Consider the following 14,507-nt stretch of genomic DNA (forward strand, 5'->3'; position numbering starts at 1 on the left):
CTTATGGAGGTTTAATTGTCTTGCCCTCTCGGGCGCTGCTGGATCACCTACAGGAGGCCTGGACACTGCATCCGAGGCTCAGGCAGGGCGCCCTCGGGCCCCGCAGGCATCGCCGTGGGCTCCCTATTAATTCTGCAGGCAGGGCCTTCTCCGGGCTGAACAAGCAAGCTGTGCCCTGCAGAGGTGGCTGTGGAGCGTGCTCTCGCAGCTCACCCCATCTCAGCTCTAATCGATTTCTAAACCCGCAGCCCACGGCCGCCCCGGGGAACGTGGCGCATTGCACACAAGAAGGGTGGGGAAGGGGCCCGGCACTCACACGCTGGCTGGGTTACTGCAGTGGTCAGGCCCACGAGGAAGCCAGCTTCCTGGGAGAGGCTGGCCACGACTTGGGGCAGCAATGTGTGCACAGTGACCAGCAAATGGTCTGTCGAAGCGAGGTGTTCAAGGCCCCGCAGAAGGGGCTGACGGCCAGCAAACATCGGAGATTGCTGTAGAGTTGTTACTGCAGATACAGACGTGCTGAGAGCACTCAGTGACTTGTCTTATAAGAAACACCAAGGCGACGTCATAGTCAGATGCGAAGTAAGAGCCTCGTCACTGGGCCTCTTCCATTTGTACTTTCTCTAGACAAACTTACCGAAAGAAATCGCATGTCATTTTACCAGAATCTCATGAGGTTTTCCACCCAAAGACTGTCTCACCCAGCCCCCAGAGACCATATTCTCTTCAGATTTTGTCTTCATTTCTATTTCATTTTTAAACCTCAAAAATAAGTGTAAATATATAACCAAACTGCAGAGTAAACAGTTTCTAGTGGCTGCTCTTAATAATCACTGACCCAATGGGCATGAGTTTGAGCAAACTCTGGGAGATGCTGAAGGACAAGGAAGCCTGCAGTGCTGAGTCCATGGGGTCGCAAAGGGTCGGACACGACTTAGTGACTGAACGGCAGCAACAGCTCTTAATAACGCTTCTTGAGCTAATTATTTAAGAAAGAAAAAAAAAAAAAAAACAGTGGATCTAGTAATCCACTGGCTAAACCCCCAATTCACTGGGAGCTTTTTTCCTTCAGTTCAGTTCAGTCGCTCAGTCGTGTCTGACTCTCTGTGACCCCATGGACTGCAGCACGCCAGGCCTCCCTGTCCATCACCAACTCCCAGAGCTTATTCAAACTCATGTCCATGGAGTCGGTGATGCCATCCAACCATCTCATCCTCTGTCATCCCCTTCTCCTCCTGCCTTCAATCTTTCCTAGCATCAGGGTCTTTTCAAATGAGTCAGTTCTTCACATCAGGTGGCCAAAGTATTGGAGTTTCAGCTTCAACATCAATTCTTCCAATCAACACTCAGGACTGATCTCCTTTAGGATGGACTGATTGGATCTCCTTGCAGTCCAAGGGACTCTCAAGAGTCTTCTCCAACAACACAGTTCAAAAGCATCAATTCTTCTGTGCTCAGTCCTCTTTACAGTCCAACTCTCACATCCATACATGACCACAGGAAAAACCATAGCCTTGACTAGACGGACCTTTGTTGACAAAGTAATGTCTCTGCTTTTTAATATGCTGTCTAGGTTGGTCATAGCTTTTCTTCCAAGGAGCAAGCATCTTTTAATTTCATGGCTGCAATCACCATCTGCAGTGATTTTAGAGCCCAAGAAAATAAAGGCTCTCACTGTTTCCACTGTTTCCCCATCTATTTGCCATGAAGTGATGAGATCAGATGCCATGATCTTCGTTTTCTGAATGTTGAGCTTTAAGCCAACTTCTTCACTCCCCTCTTTCACTTTCATCAAGAGGCTCTTTAGTTCCTCTTCACTTTCTGCCATAAGGGTGGTGTCATCTGCATATCTGAGGTTATTGATATTTCTTCCAGCAATCTTGACTGCAGCTTGTGCTTCATCCAGCCCAGTGTTTCTCATGATGTACTCTGCATATAAGTTAAATAAGCAGGGTGACAATATACAGCCTTGACGTACTCCTTTTCCTATTTGGAACCAGTCTGTTGTTCCATGTCCAGTTCTAACTGTTGCTTCCCGACCTGCATACAGATTTCTCAAGAGGCAGATCAGGTGGTCTGGTATTCCCACCTCTTGAAGAATTTTCCACAAATTGTTGTGATCCACATGGTCAAATGTTTTGGCATAGTCAATAAAGCAGAAGTAGATGTTTTTCTGGAACTCTTTTGCTTTTTTGATGATCCAGCGGATGTTGGCAATTTGATCTCTGGCTCCTCTGCCTTTTCTAAAACCAGCTTGAACATCTGGAAGTTCACAGTTCAGTGCTGCTGAAGCCTGGCCTGGAGAATTTTGAGCATTACTTTGCTAGCATGTGAGATGAGTGCAGTTGTGCGGTAGTTTGAGCATTCTTTGGCATTGCCTTTCTTTATTCTTATGTAGAGTATAATATATTGAAGAGGATATTGATAACTCTGAGGGGTGGCAAGTTCTGAAGCATCTTCTGAATCATTAAAGAAATATGAAGTTATATTTAGATGAATTTTGTAGTGAATCATGTCTTTATTCTAACAGCTTAGAAAGTAGCGTTTCTGTTACAGCAACATATCACTAGTTTATGAGCTGGATTTCTCGTAGGCCAGGCATACTGCATGTGTTCCTATATGTATAAGAACAAATAAGTGGCAGAGAGGTGCTTTTCCAGGTTGAGTGTCTATTTTCAAAGGCATGCGGCTGTTCCAGAGCGGCGGAGGCAAATGGCAACACAGAGCTCGGGAGGGAACCCTTCTCAAGGCACCCTCTCATGTCTGGGTGTCATACTGGTTTTCAATGCTGATGGTTAGAGTTTAGAAGACCCAAGAACCAGATGAATCAACAAATGTGTCCTATGGGCTCAGGCGTGTCTGAGTCTGCGACTCCATGGACTGTAGCCCTCCAGGCTCCTCTGTCCAGGGATCCTCCAGGCAAGAATACTGGAGTGGGTTGTCATTCCCTTCTCCAGGGGATCTTTCAGACTCAGGGATCGAACCTGCATCTCCTGAGTCTCCTGCATTGGCATACCACCTGCAATTAAGTTGCCTATAAAGGCTATAAGACGTGCACTGGGAATTTTATTGATTTCCCAGAAAATAATCATGTCTTGACCTTGTTACTCTTCACATGGGACCCAACCATTCTTCCCAGCCAGGCCAGGAACTCATGAACCGCCCCTACCCCCGGGAATGCGCCCAGACTTTACCCCAGGGTGCTGAGTGATCCCGTGCCCGGTTGGACACCCGAGAGTGATGCTGAGGTGTTCTTCCCCAGCTAATCTTGACTGGACTGGGATTATCTTTCCTTATAGATTTAACTCCAGAACCATGAGCTCTGCCCCCAAATGACCTGCAGCTCCAGCCTCATCCCAACTCTTGGTTCCCGGGGACCAAGTGCAGGTCACCACAGGGAGGGACACCGACCCAGGGCTTGCCTACTGGGCAGGAATGTCCTAGGCATGCGTAGCCCACGGTGTGCTGCTGTGTGAGAAAAGGCAGAGAAAGGCCTGCCTGTGCTTTAGGCTGGACAGAGAAGCAGGGAAAGCTTGTGGCTTCCAGGGGCCCCGAGCATCGTGAGCACGGGCCACCTCCCAAGCCTCAGGCTCACTCTGGTGTCGCTGGGGGCCTTGCAGGTGACGAGCTGGTGTCCTGAGACATTTCTGGGGACATTGTGCGGACAGCACCTTTGGAAAGTGGAGCTCATCCTGCCCACTGCGCCCAGCCCCCATCTGGGGAGCCATCCGGGGACAGACAGGGCTTCTGTCCTCTCCCTCCACAGGGTCACCGTGCTGCTGTGCAAGGGCCGCCTTCAATCCGCAGCTGCTCCGCCCAAGGCAGCAGGGCACCCTGAACCCAGACACCCCATCCTGAAGGCACAGGTGGGGGGCTTCAGGAGAGGCAGCCCGGGGGTCGACCAGGTGGCCTTCCCTTCTCCACGTGGTCAGTGTTTCCTGGCTTCCGCAGCACAACACCAAACCGAGCAGCTTAGAAACAGCAGCAATGCCCTTACTCCCTGCTCTGGATGCAGGTCTGGGCAGGGCTGGTTGCTCCCTGGGGGCTCAGGAGGGTCTCCCCAGAGGCTCCTGGTGGTGACCCGAGTCCCCTGCTCCCCAGGCTTCACTGTCTCTGTCCACACGGGCCATCTTCTTCTGGTGTCTGTGTCCCTGCGTCTCTTTCCATGAGGATACCAGTCCTATTGGATGAGGGTCCGCCCAGCTCCAGGGTGACCTCATCCTAACAGATCCCTCTGCAAAGACCCCCCCCTCTCTAAATAGGCCCTGTTCTGGGGTCTGGACTTCACCTGTCTTCCAGGGATGCAATTCGGCCCGCGGTATCTGCTCTAGGGTTTCCCAGGCGGTGCTAGTGGTAAAGAACCCACCTGCCAATACTGGAGATGCAGGAGACACAGGTTTGATCCCTGAGTTGGGAAGACACCCTGGAGCAGGAAGCGGCAGCCCACTCCAGTATTCTTGCCTGGAGAATCCCATGGACAGAGGGGCCTGGCAGGCTGTGGTCCTTGGGGTCACACAGAGTTGGACACGACTGAGGGACAGAGCACACACAAGCATATCTGACTCAGGTTCTCAGTTGTTAGAATCTGAGAACCCAGATGTACAGAGGAGGCACTTCACTGGGTGATCGTCACTGAGACCCTCTGGACCAACAGGAGACAGAGAAGCTCACTTGTCCTTGACTTGCTTAAAAGGAAAGTGTAGGCTTGCTTCTCTCCCTCCCCTGGGAGACACTGACCCTGGTAAATGGATGCCAGCATCTCAGCACAGCTCTGCCGCTCCAGCCCTGAGATGACTTATTAAACTCATACGACCACAGAGAGCCTCACATGGGACCCAGTGAATGCCTCCTACCAAGCCAGCCTGCTCAGGGGCAACTCCCTGAGACCCTGAGGTCGTAGGTGGCCCTGTCAAAATCTTATTCAATAAAAGTAAGTTTTCAGTAGTCCTTATGGAGCCTGTTGTGGCCTTGGTTACACTGCTAATGGTAACAGATCCAGGGCATCTAGAAATCTCTGTTTCTGATCTGGACCAGCTATGGCCAAGACTTCGTGGCTTGACTTTCTATGCACGTGCGCCTGCCGTCACATGTCAGGATCGCGTAAGCTCCCACCATCAGCACAGTGCTCCAGGGAGCCCAGGGTCTTCCCGGACCACCATCAAATATTTCTTGTCACCCCTGACTCTCCCATGTGGCTTCCCCCATCAGAATGTACAGCGATTTGTACAAGGCTTATCACCATCTGCCTGGGGAGGTAGCCTCCCCTCTCTGTGCCTCTGAGTGGAAGGGACTGGCCCACCACCAAGCCGTCCAGCCTGGGTGACAGGGGCTGCGGATGGTTGCACGTGCTCAGAAAGATGGGCCTCGAGCAGCTGCGGGGGTGGCCGGGAACTTGGCTGTTCACCCAAATCTGCCATCTAAATACTGTCCTTTTTATGTGCCAGGCACAGGCCAGCAGAGCCCTGGGGTGATTGCTGTCAGGGTCGCCTGGAGGGCGATGCTTCTCATTTGATTCCTAGCCTGATTGCTTCAGGCCTGACCCAAGTTCTGCACAGTGTTAGGTCTGTTTCATGTTCAGTCCGCAGGCAGTCCATAAACATCCATTCCCAGGCCCACCTCATTGTCCTGCTTTAGGCCCAGTGACACTGGGCTGCCCAGGATGCTGCAGAGTCTAACCTCAGGAGAGACCAAGACGGGGGTCAAGAGGATTGTGCAAGGGCAATCCAGTGGGCAGCTGGGGACGCCACCCAGAGTCGCAGGCAGGAGCAGGCCCTCATGATCTCAGTGGGAGCAGAATGCCTCACCGGCTCCCCACATCGAGCCTCAAGTGGGGTGAGCAAGAAGGCGACCGTGGACCTGGGGCTTGACTGCTGGAAGAAGCCAGCAGGTAGACAGCAGGCAGCAAAGGCCTTCCTCCGGGGCGGTACAAGCCTCTGGATGCCCTCCTGGCTGGAGGAGGACTTGGGGAACCGTACTGAGCAGGTTCCCCTGCGCTGGACCTGGAGGAACTGAGCACTGAGACGTCGGCACGCACTGAGCACGCAGCCGGTGCGTCTGGGGAGCCAGGAGCCACCACAACTTCCTCCGCATGTGAGATCTGCCCGTTTCCTCGGGTCAGGCGCCCGTTCACAGCATTCCGACCAAAAGCAAAGCCCTGCTACGTGACAGAGTAAATAATGTGCCCAGAAGTGGGATTCTGAAATATGGAGCTGAGATTGACAGTAATAATTTGTATTTGTGGACTGCTTTTCCTCCTTGACCTTGGAATATTGCTCAGCAGAGCAGGGAAGCCCGTGTGTTTTACACATGCTCACAGCAACCCTGTGAGGCAAAGTGGCTAATGATAGTAATAGTGGAAGGAGCAGCAGCTAATGTTTACCGAACGCTGACGGCAGCGGGGCTGCGCACACGTGAGGGGGCGCGTACCTATGCATTTATTAATGTAGGCTGGGTACAATGGCTATAATGTATACACTATGCTGGTTAACACGCTCTCGGTCAACAAATGTCTACTGACCACCTACTATGTGCCAGGCCTGCTCAAGTACCTAAGTGAACAACGAGACAAAACCTCTGCTCTCAGAGTTTACTCAATTTCCTTTAATCCTCACAAGAGCCAGCAAACACTCGCTGTCATTTTCCCTACTGTAAGATGCGGTTTCAGAGACCTGGAGAGCTTGGGTAGCTTTTCAAAGTCACACGCCCAGCAGATGTCAAAGCCAGCACTACCTACAGGGTGCAGTATGGGAGAGTCCCTCTACATCGCGAGGTGGAAAGATGGCTGGGCTTCACTTTCTCCACGATCACAAAGTAGGGGCAGCTCCAGAGGCTGGCCTAGTCCTGCCTGACTGCACATGACAGCCTGGGTGCTTCCCGGGGCACAGGAAGTGCAGGGAACATTAAGGACCTCAGAGCAGGGACACAGCAAGTGCAGGGAACATCAAGGACCTCAGAGCAGGGACACAGGAAGTGCAGGGGACATCAGGGACCTCAGAGCAGGGACACAGGAAGTGCAGGGGACATCAGGGACCTCAGAGCAGGGACACAGGAAGTGCAGGGGACACCCAGGGACCTCAGAGCAGGGACACAGGAAGTGCAGGGAACATCAGGGACCTCACAGCGGGGACACAGGAAGTGCAGGGGACACCCAGGGACCTCAGAGCAGGGACACAGGAAGTGCAGGGAACATCAGGGACCTCAGAGCAGGGACACAGGAAGTGCAGGGCTACACCCTGGGGTCCTGTTGCAGGGTCGAGGGAAGCAGCCTTTTGTCACATCAGCGGTGCTGCTGCTGCCGCCAAGTCACTTCAGTCGTGTCCGACTCTGTGTGACCCCATAGACGGCAGCCCACCAAGCTCCGCAATCCCTGGGATTCTCCAGGCAAGAACACTGGAGTGGGTTGCCATTTCCTTCTCCAATGCATGAAAGGGAAAAGTGAAAGTGAAGTCGCTCAGTCGTGTCCGACCCTCAGCGACCCCATGGACTGCAGCCCACCAGGCTCGTCCGTCCATGGGATTTTCCAGGCAAGAGTACTGGAGTGGGGTGCCATTGCCCTCTCCGTCAGCGGTACTAGATGGTACTAGATGCCCAGGCGTCTGGACAAGCTGCCCAGGCTCTCAGCTTGTTCTCCCTGCGTCACTGTGCTGTGGGAAGGTGCACTCAGCCTGCAATGCGAAAAGAAGTGAAGGTTTCCACGGCGCTAACCGTTTCAGGTCCCAGACAGCAGTCAGAACTGGAACAAAGCGGTGTGTGTCTTTCCAATGACGGCTGTCTCCTTCTCCGGGGACCGGCGGCCTCATGGCCTGGGAATGTCTTCTCGTGGGACAGTTTATGACCATTCAGTTTTTCTTTCCTGGTTAAACCTGGTAATCAGATACACAGAGAAAACCCCAGCCTCCTGTCTCTCAGAGGAATCGCAAGGAATCCTACTCTTGTAGGCACAGACGGAGGAACAATGAGGTCCTGGGACTGTGACGAGCTCTGGGCTCCCTGCCCTCAGGCCTGGGCGGGGCGGGAGCCAGCATCAGGTCATCTCGTGGGCGCAGGTGTCCTGGCCTGGACAGGCCTGCTGGTGCCTACGGGCTCGTATCCTTGTCTCCTACTTTCCTGGATGTATACCGGGTAGCACCCCACACTTAGTAGCCGCCCCAGTGTTTCATGTTAAGAGGACGATCGTCTGGTTCACTCACGGTTCTGCACTTTGGGGTCTATGTGGTGATGGGGGAAGGTCCCCTCGTCCGCGTTCTGCACTTTGGGGTCTACGTGGCGGTGGGGGAAGGTCCCCTCGTCTGCGTTCTGCACTTTGGGGTCTACCTGGCAGTGGGGGAAGGTCCCCTCGCCCGCGTCTGTGCTCGGACCCGCTGTCCCCGACACCTGCAGCCCTGGCCGGGACACACGCTGATGTGGACTCGGGTCCCGGCCTCTCGGCCACCCACCCGCAGCCCTGGCCGGGACACACGCTGATGTGGACTCGGGTCCCCGGCCTCTCGGCCACCAGCCCTCTGGTCTGGTAGTTCACAAGGATTTGGGCGGAAGGTCAAGGATGAGGGGAGACACACACAGCGCCCTGTGGTCCTGGGACTGGCTCAGGGTCACTTCTGCGCAGGTCAGAGCCGAGGCCAGTCCACCCTCCAGGAGGGGGCAGTGGTTTCGGCCTCTTGCTGGGAAGAGGTGCCCCATCACCAGCCAAGAGGGGGGCCTCAGGGAGAGGCTGTCCCAGGGTGGTTTCTGCAAAGCTTCCCCCAGGCCCCCTGTCCCCATCTTGTTCCCACCACCCAGCCAGAGGGTTTGCAGACGCAGCCCCTCAGTGAGTCCGCCTCCTGACAGGTCACCCAGACGCTCCTGTGACCTTGACTCTCCTGGGGGTGCCTCACCCCCCCACACCCTGGTGTCCCTCACAGGGGTCCCCAAAACAGGACTTAACTCCAGGCCCACCAACCTTTGTGCCAAAACCCATGGAGGCAGATGTGTTTTAGAGTTTGGAATTTTTAGCTTTCAAAATAATACTTCTGTATATTATCTACACATATGCATATATGCACCCATATACAGCACAATGGGATTCCCTGGTGGCTCAGATGATAAAGAGTCTGCCTGCAATGTAGGAGACCCAGGTTCAATCCTTGGGTGGGGAAGATCCCCTGGAGAAAGGAATGGCTACCCACACCAGTATTCTTACGTGGAGAAGCCCACGGACAGAGAAGCGTTGCGGGCTACAGTCCATAGGGTTGCAAAGAGCCGGACACAGCTGAGCAACTAACACCATATACCACAGCCTCTGGATATCACTTTGTGATCAAGCACATTAATCTTTCTACATTAAAACACCGCTATCACACTTGGTAGGTAAGGACGATAAACAGCCCCACACGGCTCAAGTCCTGCCGCCCCGTGAGCTAGTGGCCTTCACCTTCCATCAGTGAACCACAGCAGGGGAGGGACTTCAGTTTTCAGGATGTCTTGGACCCAGAAATGCAGAGAAGGGGTTGGGGATCTTTGTCAACTTCTCCACAGACTGGTCTCCACGAGGGAGGAGCTGGGCCACCTCCTGGCCCCGTCCTGGCCCCGTCCTCTTCCCTGTACTGAGCAGGGGGTCCGAGGCCAAGATACTCATAAAGGTGTGAGATAAATGAGCCAGAAAACAAGCCCTGTGCCAGCCTGTCCCTGGAGGTGCGCTCCCTCTGCAGGTGGTTAATTCCTCCTGTTTGAAACCAGTTCTCCTGAACTTCATTGTCAGCAGTTGACAGATTCTGACCCAGCTGCATGTTCTGTTCATGCAGGGGGCTTGCAGACTCAGGCCCTCTGCACGTCCCTGGACATCTATAGACACCTTGGTAACGACTGTGTTGTATGGGATGTTGTATTTGGAAAGCTTGTGGATACCACCCAGGGCATGGCTAGGTACTGGGAGGCAGGGCTGGGAGTGGCTAGAAGCCTTCTGGCCTTTCCTGCGCTGACTGACCACTCACAGTCTCAGCAGGCAGCGATGACTGTGCTTGCTCTGAGCTTTGCTTTTCCACATCAGTCATTCAGAACATTTCCTAGATGTCTTCCGTGGCAGCACCATGGTTTTTGGTTCAGGGGTTCCCAACGAAGGGGAGTTCTGTGCTTAGTCATTCAGTCGGATCCAACTCTTTGCAACCCCGTAGACTATAGCCCGCCAGGTTCCTCTGTCCCTGGGGATTCTCCAGGCAAGAATAATGAAGTGGGCTGCCATGCCCTCTCAGGGGATCTTCTGGACCCAGGGAGTGAACCCAGGGTCTTGCTTTGCAGGCAAATTCTTTACCATCTGAGCCACCAGGGAAACCCAGGAATACTTGATGGGTAGCCTATCCCTTCTCCAGGGGAACTTCCTGACCCAGGAATCAAACTGGCCTCCTGCATTGCAGGAGGATTCTTAACCAGCTGAGCTGCCTGGGAAATACATGTAAATTGGGATGATATGCACGTGACCTGTGTATGGTTTGTGGTGTCAGAGCAGCTTGAACACATTCTAGAATGTTTCGAAAGGAACTCTCCCTTCTGCATGAGCTCTCCAGAGAGCATTTACCCGAGGAAGGTGCCTTCGAACTGGATGTTGAGGCAAGGAAGTCTTGGAAAGTCTTTTCAGGTGGAGAGAAAAGCCTGTGTCAATGTCTGAACCTCCGGTTTGGTATGTTTGAAACACGGTGTGTATATGGAGTCAGGAGCTGGCAGGTAGCTTGGTGTTCAGGATGATTACCAAATCAGCTAAAAGTAGGAAGCATGCTCAAAGCTAAATAGAAACAATTTTAAAGCAATCTGATATAAATTCAGTGCAACTGCTAACATTAACGATACAAAAAGTGTAAGATCAAGTTTCCATCCTAATAGAAATAAGCATAATTTGAGTTTGGGTGAACTCCGGGAGTCGGTGATGGACAGGGAGGCCTGGCGTGCTGCAATTCACGGGGTCACCAAGAGTCGGACACAACTGAGCGACTGAACTGAACTGAACTGAACTGATTGCAGAATCACTGTGCCAAGGACCCATCTCTTTCTTTGCATCTGTCAGCTGATTCAGTCCTCGTCAAATCTAGATCTCCATCAGCATTGTGCCATCATCCCTGAGCAGCAGACGAGGAAGCTGAGGTTCCAGGAGGCAAAGTCTTTTTCTGACGGCCACACACAACTTAGGGACAATGTCAGGAGCTGAGCCGAGTCCCCTGGCTCCTGAGCAGACACGAGGCCCCAGCAGGGAACCGAAGCCGGCACCACGCGCAGTCCCCGTAGGAGCACAAGACCCGCGCGCAGCCTTAGAGGAAACGCAGAAGAACAGACTCAATTTAACGCAAAGCAAGAGGGACGAGCAACATATGCTGGGGGCGGAGAGGGAGCTGAGAGCTGCAGGAAGCGTTTGGAAGGGTGTGTGCCTCTTTCCCCAGGATTATTATTTTAGACTCATTATCTGTTCTGTTCGTGCAGATAAGTTCTCCCAGAGCTGCATCGGAGGCATAAAAGCGATGAATAGATGACATTCTGCAAATGAAACTGTACTTTTTCCTGTGGCAACGTGTGTGTCTGGGTGCGGGTGCCCATGTGTGGAATTTGGGGTGCTTGTATGTGTGTGTTTGGTTGGAACTTAACAATAAAGTGATCACAGCAAGTGGCTCGCCTGGGGGCTGGGGGTGGGAACCATTTGCAGCGCGTGGAGATTTCTCGATTGTTTGCCGTGTTGCGGAAAGTTGAGCTGCGTTGGTAAACTGCCAGCTGGCAGGTGAGACAGGCAGCTCTGTCCCTGTCTCCGGGCTCAGCGACTGCGCTGCATTTGTAGCTGGATTAATTAGCAAGTATCTGATAAAAGCAGAGGCAACGTAGTTCTTGTTTTGGAGGTGTCACGATTATGTGAAGTTGTTACTTTAGATCCCAGAATGAGCGGTAAGATGCAGGGCAGCTTTGGTGCTGTGCAGCCCTCCAAGACAAGGAAGCAGCTGGGAAACCAGGGAGCCCGCCTGAGGCCCTCCCCGAGGCCAGCGGGGTTTGTTCATGGTCGTGACAAGTGAAGTTAGAGGGCGTCCCCGAGGCGGAGGCCCGGCCCCCGGCGCGTGAGAGCCCAAACCTGTGAGCCCGGTGCCCAGCGGAGCAGCTGTTCCCTGTGAATCTCAGCGTCCACAGTGACGCTGGCTCGTGTGGCCGGCCACCCACCCGCACTCGACATGAGTGTTTGGAAAGTACAGAGCCCCTCTGCACCTTCTAAGTCCTTGCTTCCTGGCACCCACGTGACTGGGCTGGGAGTGGGGGTCCAGACCCTGTGTTTGTGGCTAAATTACATTCCTACTTTCTGCCCCTCAAAAGACGGCATGCTGTTCTTTTTTCTCTGTGCTCAGCCCATGTCACACACAAGCTTGTCAACCGCCCTTCTGCTCGTCCACACGTACACTCGCACAGACGTGCACAGTAACAACACACGTCACACCTACACCTGTGTGCTCACACACATGCTCAGAAGGCCCTGTTGAGAGGACGTCCTGGACTGCGGACTATCCTCTCTGTGCTGTTCGCCATGCCGCCTGCCGGCAAGCGCGCTCATGACTGGGGAATGGACTTTTAGTGTAACTGGAGTGTGATTATTTCCAGTTTCAGGTCCTGGCTTATGGCTGCCAGGCTGGCCAGCCTGGCCCTGAGACGGAAGCCCCGTGGGGACGGGACTTTGCTTGCCTCGCCTCCTTCCGTCCAGACGTGTCTGTCCACTGAGGGACTGAGGCCATCAAAGGACACGACTGGGCCACCTGGAGCCGCTGTGGAAGCTGTTACCCGCCCCCCGCCCTGTCCACGCCTGGACACCCATGCTGGCCGCTGACCACCTAGTAAACAGGCCGCGTCCACGGCAGGCAGGGTTTCAGCTGCTGCTGCTGTCTGGGGGGCGGGTCACAAGCCCACCCCTCAGAGGCTCCCCAAAGCCAAGCGTGCTTCTTCCGCGCCAGCGCCTGGCGAGGTGAGCTCTTTCGCGTTCACCCAGGGAGAAGCAGGACTTGGTGCATCATCATCTTCCTCATCACAGGTTGCCGTCACGTCCTCAGCGTTCTGCCGTCCGGCTCCCTCCAGCCCGCCGGGTCTCAGCTTCCGCTCGTCCTGAACACCCCCCACCGCCGCCCTGCTCAGAGCTGAGGGTCCCCCCGCCACTTGCCCCTCCAGTCTCCCTACGCTCCTCCCCTCTCCCTGGGCTCTTTGGGCGATGGGGCGTCTCCCCGGGTGGCAGCCCGGGCGATGGGTGTCGTTTTTGGTAGAAACTGACCCCAGGCAGGGCTGGTGCTGTTTGTGGTCAGATGCTGCATGTGTTTCTGGAGGAAACACACACACACGCGCACACACGCCAGCGGCTCCCTGGGGACGGCAGGACACGCTGTGCCCCTCGCCACGCTGCGCCTCTCGCCGCGCCGCAGTCACTGGGACCATGGGACCTGCGCCCATAGACGGGGCTGCACGGTGCAGCCTGCCCGTCCTGTCAGTTCTTTTCAGGCAAAGTCGGGCAACCACACATGTGGAAGGAAAGCTGCCCGGGAAGCCCGACCCCCAGGGTGCCTGCGAGGAACCAGAGGCCAGCCGGACCCCACTGTGGGAGGCGGTCAGCCAGCCTCCCGCGGCCCCAGCCGGGGCCCGCTGCCCGCTCAGACCGGAGCAGAAGACACGCGACCCCGGAAGAGCAGGCCCATCCCCGGGCCGACCCCTCAGGGCGCACCGGCCTGTGCTGGGCCGCCCCGCTTGCAGGGCCCCAGGCCCCTCGTCGCCTGCGAACCCCCGGGAGCTGCCGTGGGGTGCGCTACCTGCCCAGGGGCCGCGGGGCCTCCGGGACCTCCCACTGCAGCCCTGCGTCTTTCTCCCCGCCTGGCCCGGGCCTCGGGCCCCACGATGGCTCAGGCTCCATGTTTGGGTCCCGGCCTCCCCCTCCCTCCACCTGCTTCCTCCAGGCCCCGCAGAACAAGGGCAGTGACGGGGACCCCGCGAGGGTGTTGTTAGGGCTGTCTGGGCTCACAATGGCCCGGCCTGTTGATTGGCAGCTACTTACACTCAGCCTCCCACTGAGCTATTGGCGAGCATGCTTGTTCTGTGCAATTTTAAACTGCTCCTGGCCTGAATATGAATATGTGAGGTCCAGTATGTGGAGAAAAATAACGGCATTTAAGCCCCCTTGCTGCTGGATCTGTGCACAGCGAGGAGATTCTGAAGTCCCGGAAAGGTCCTAGCCAAGGTGAGCTGAGGCGGAGAGGTGAAGGCTGGGGATTCCCCCGCGTGTGTCCGTATCTCTTCACAGGCTCGGCCTGGGCCCGTCTCAGTGAAGACGCTGGAAGGGACTCCACTCACATTCACATCGAGCGGGATTGTTGTTCAGTCTTTTCTCTTTCTACCCTAAATGCATTCAGACGGCTTGTAAAAACTTGTCACGGAGGGATGGCTGGAACCAATTACACATAACGGGTCATTACGCACGTCTTTGAGTGTGAAACAACTCTTGCTTTTAATATCTCAGTCTGTGATTTTTTGAAGGTAAA

This window comes from Bos indicus x Bos taurus, chromosome 12, assembly GCF_003369695.1.
Source record: "Bos indicus x Bos taurus breed Angus x Brahman F1 hybrid chromosome 12, Bos_hybrid_MaternalHap_v2.0, whole genome shotgun sequence".
NCBI classification, from domain to species: domain Eukaryota; kingdom Metazoa; phylum Chordata; class Mammalia; order Artiodactyla; family Bovidae; genus Bos; species Bos indicus x Bos taurus.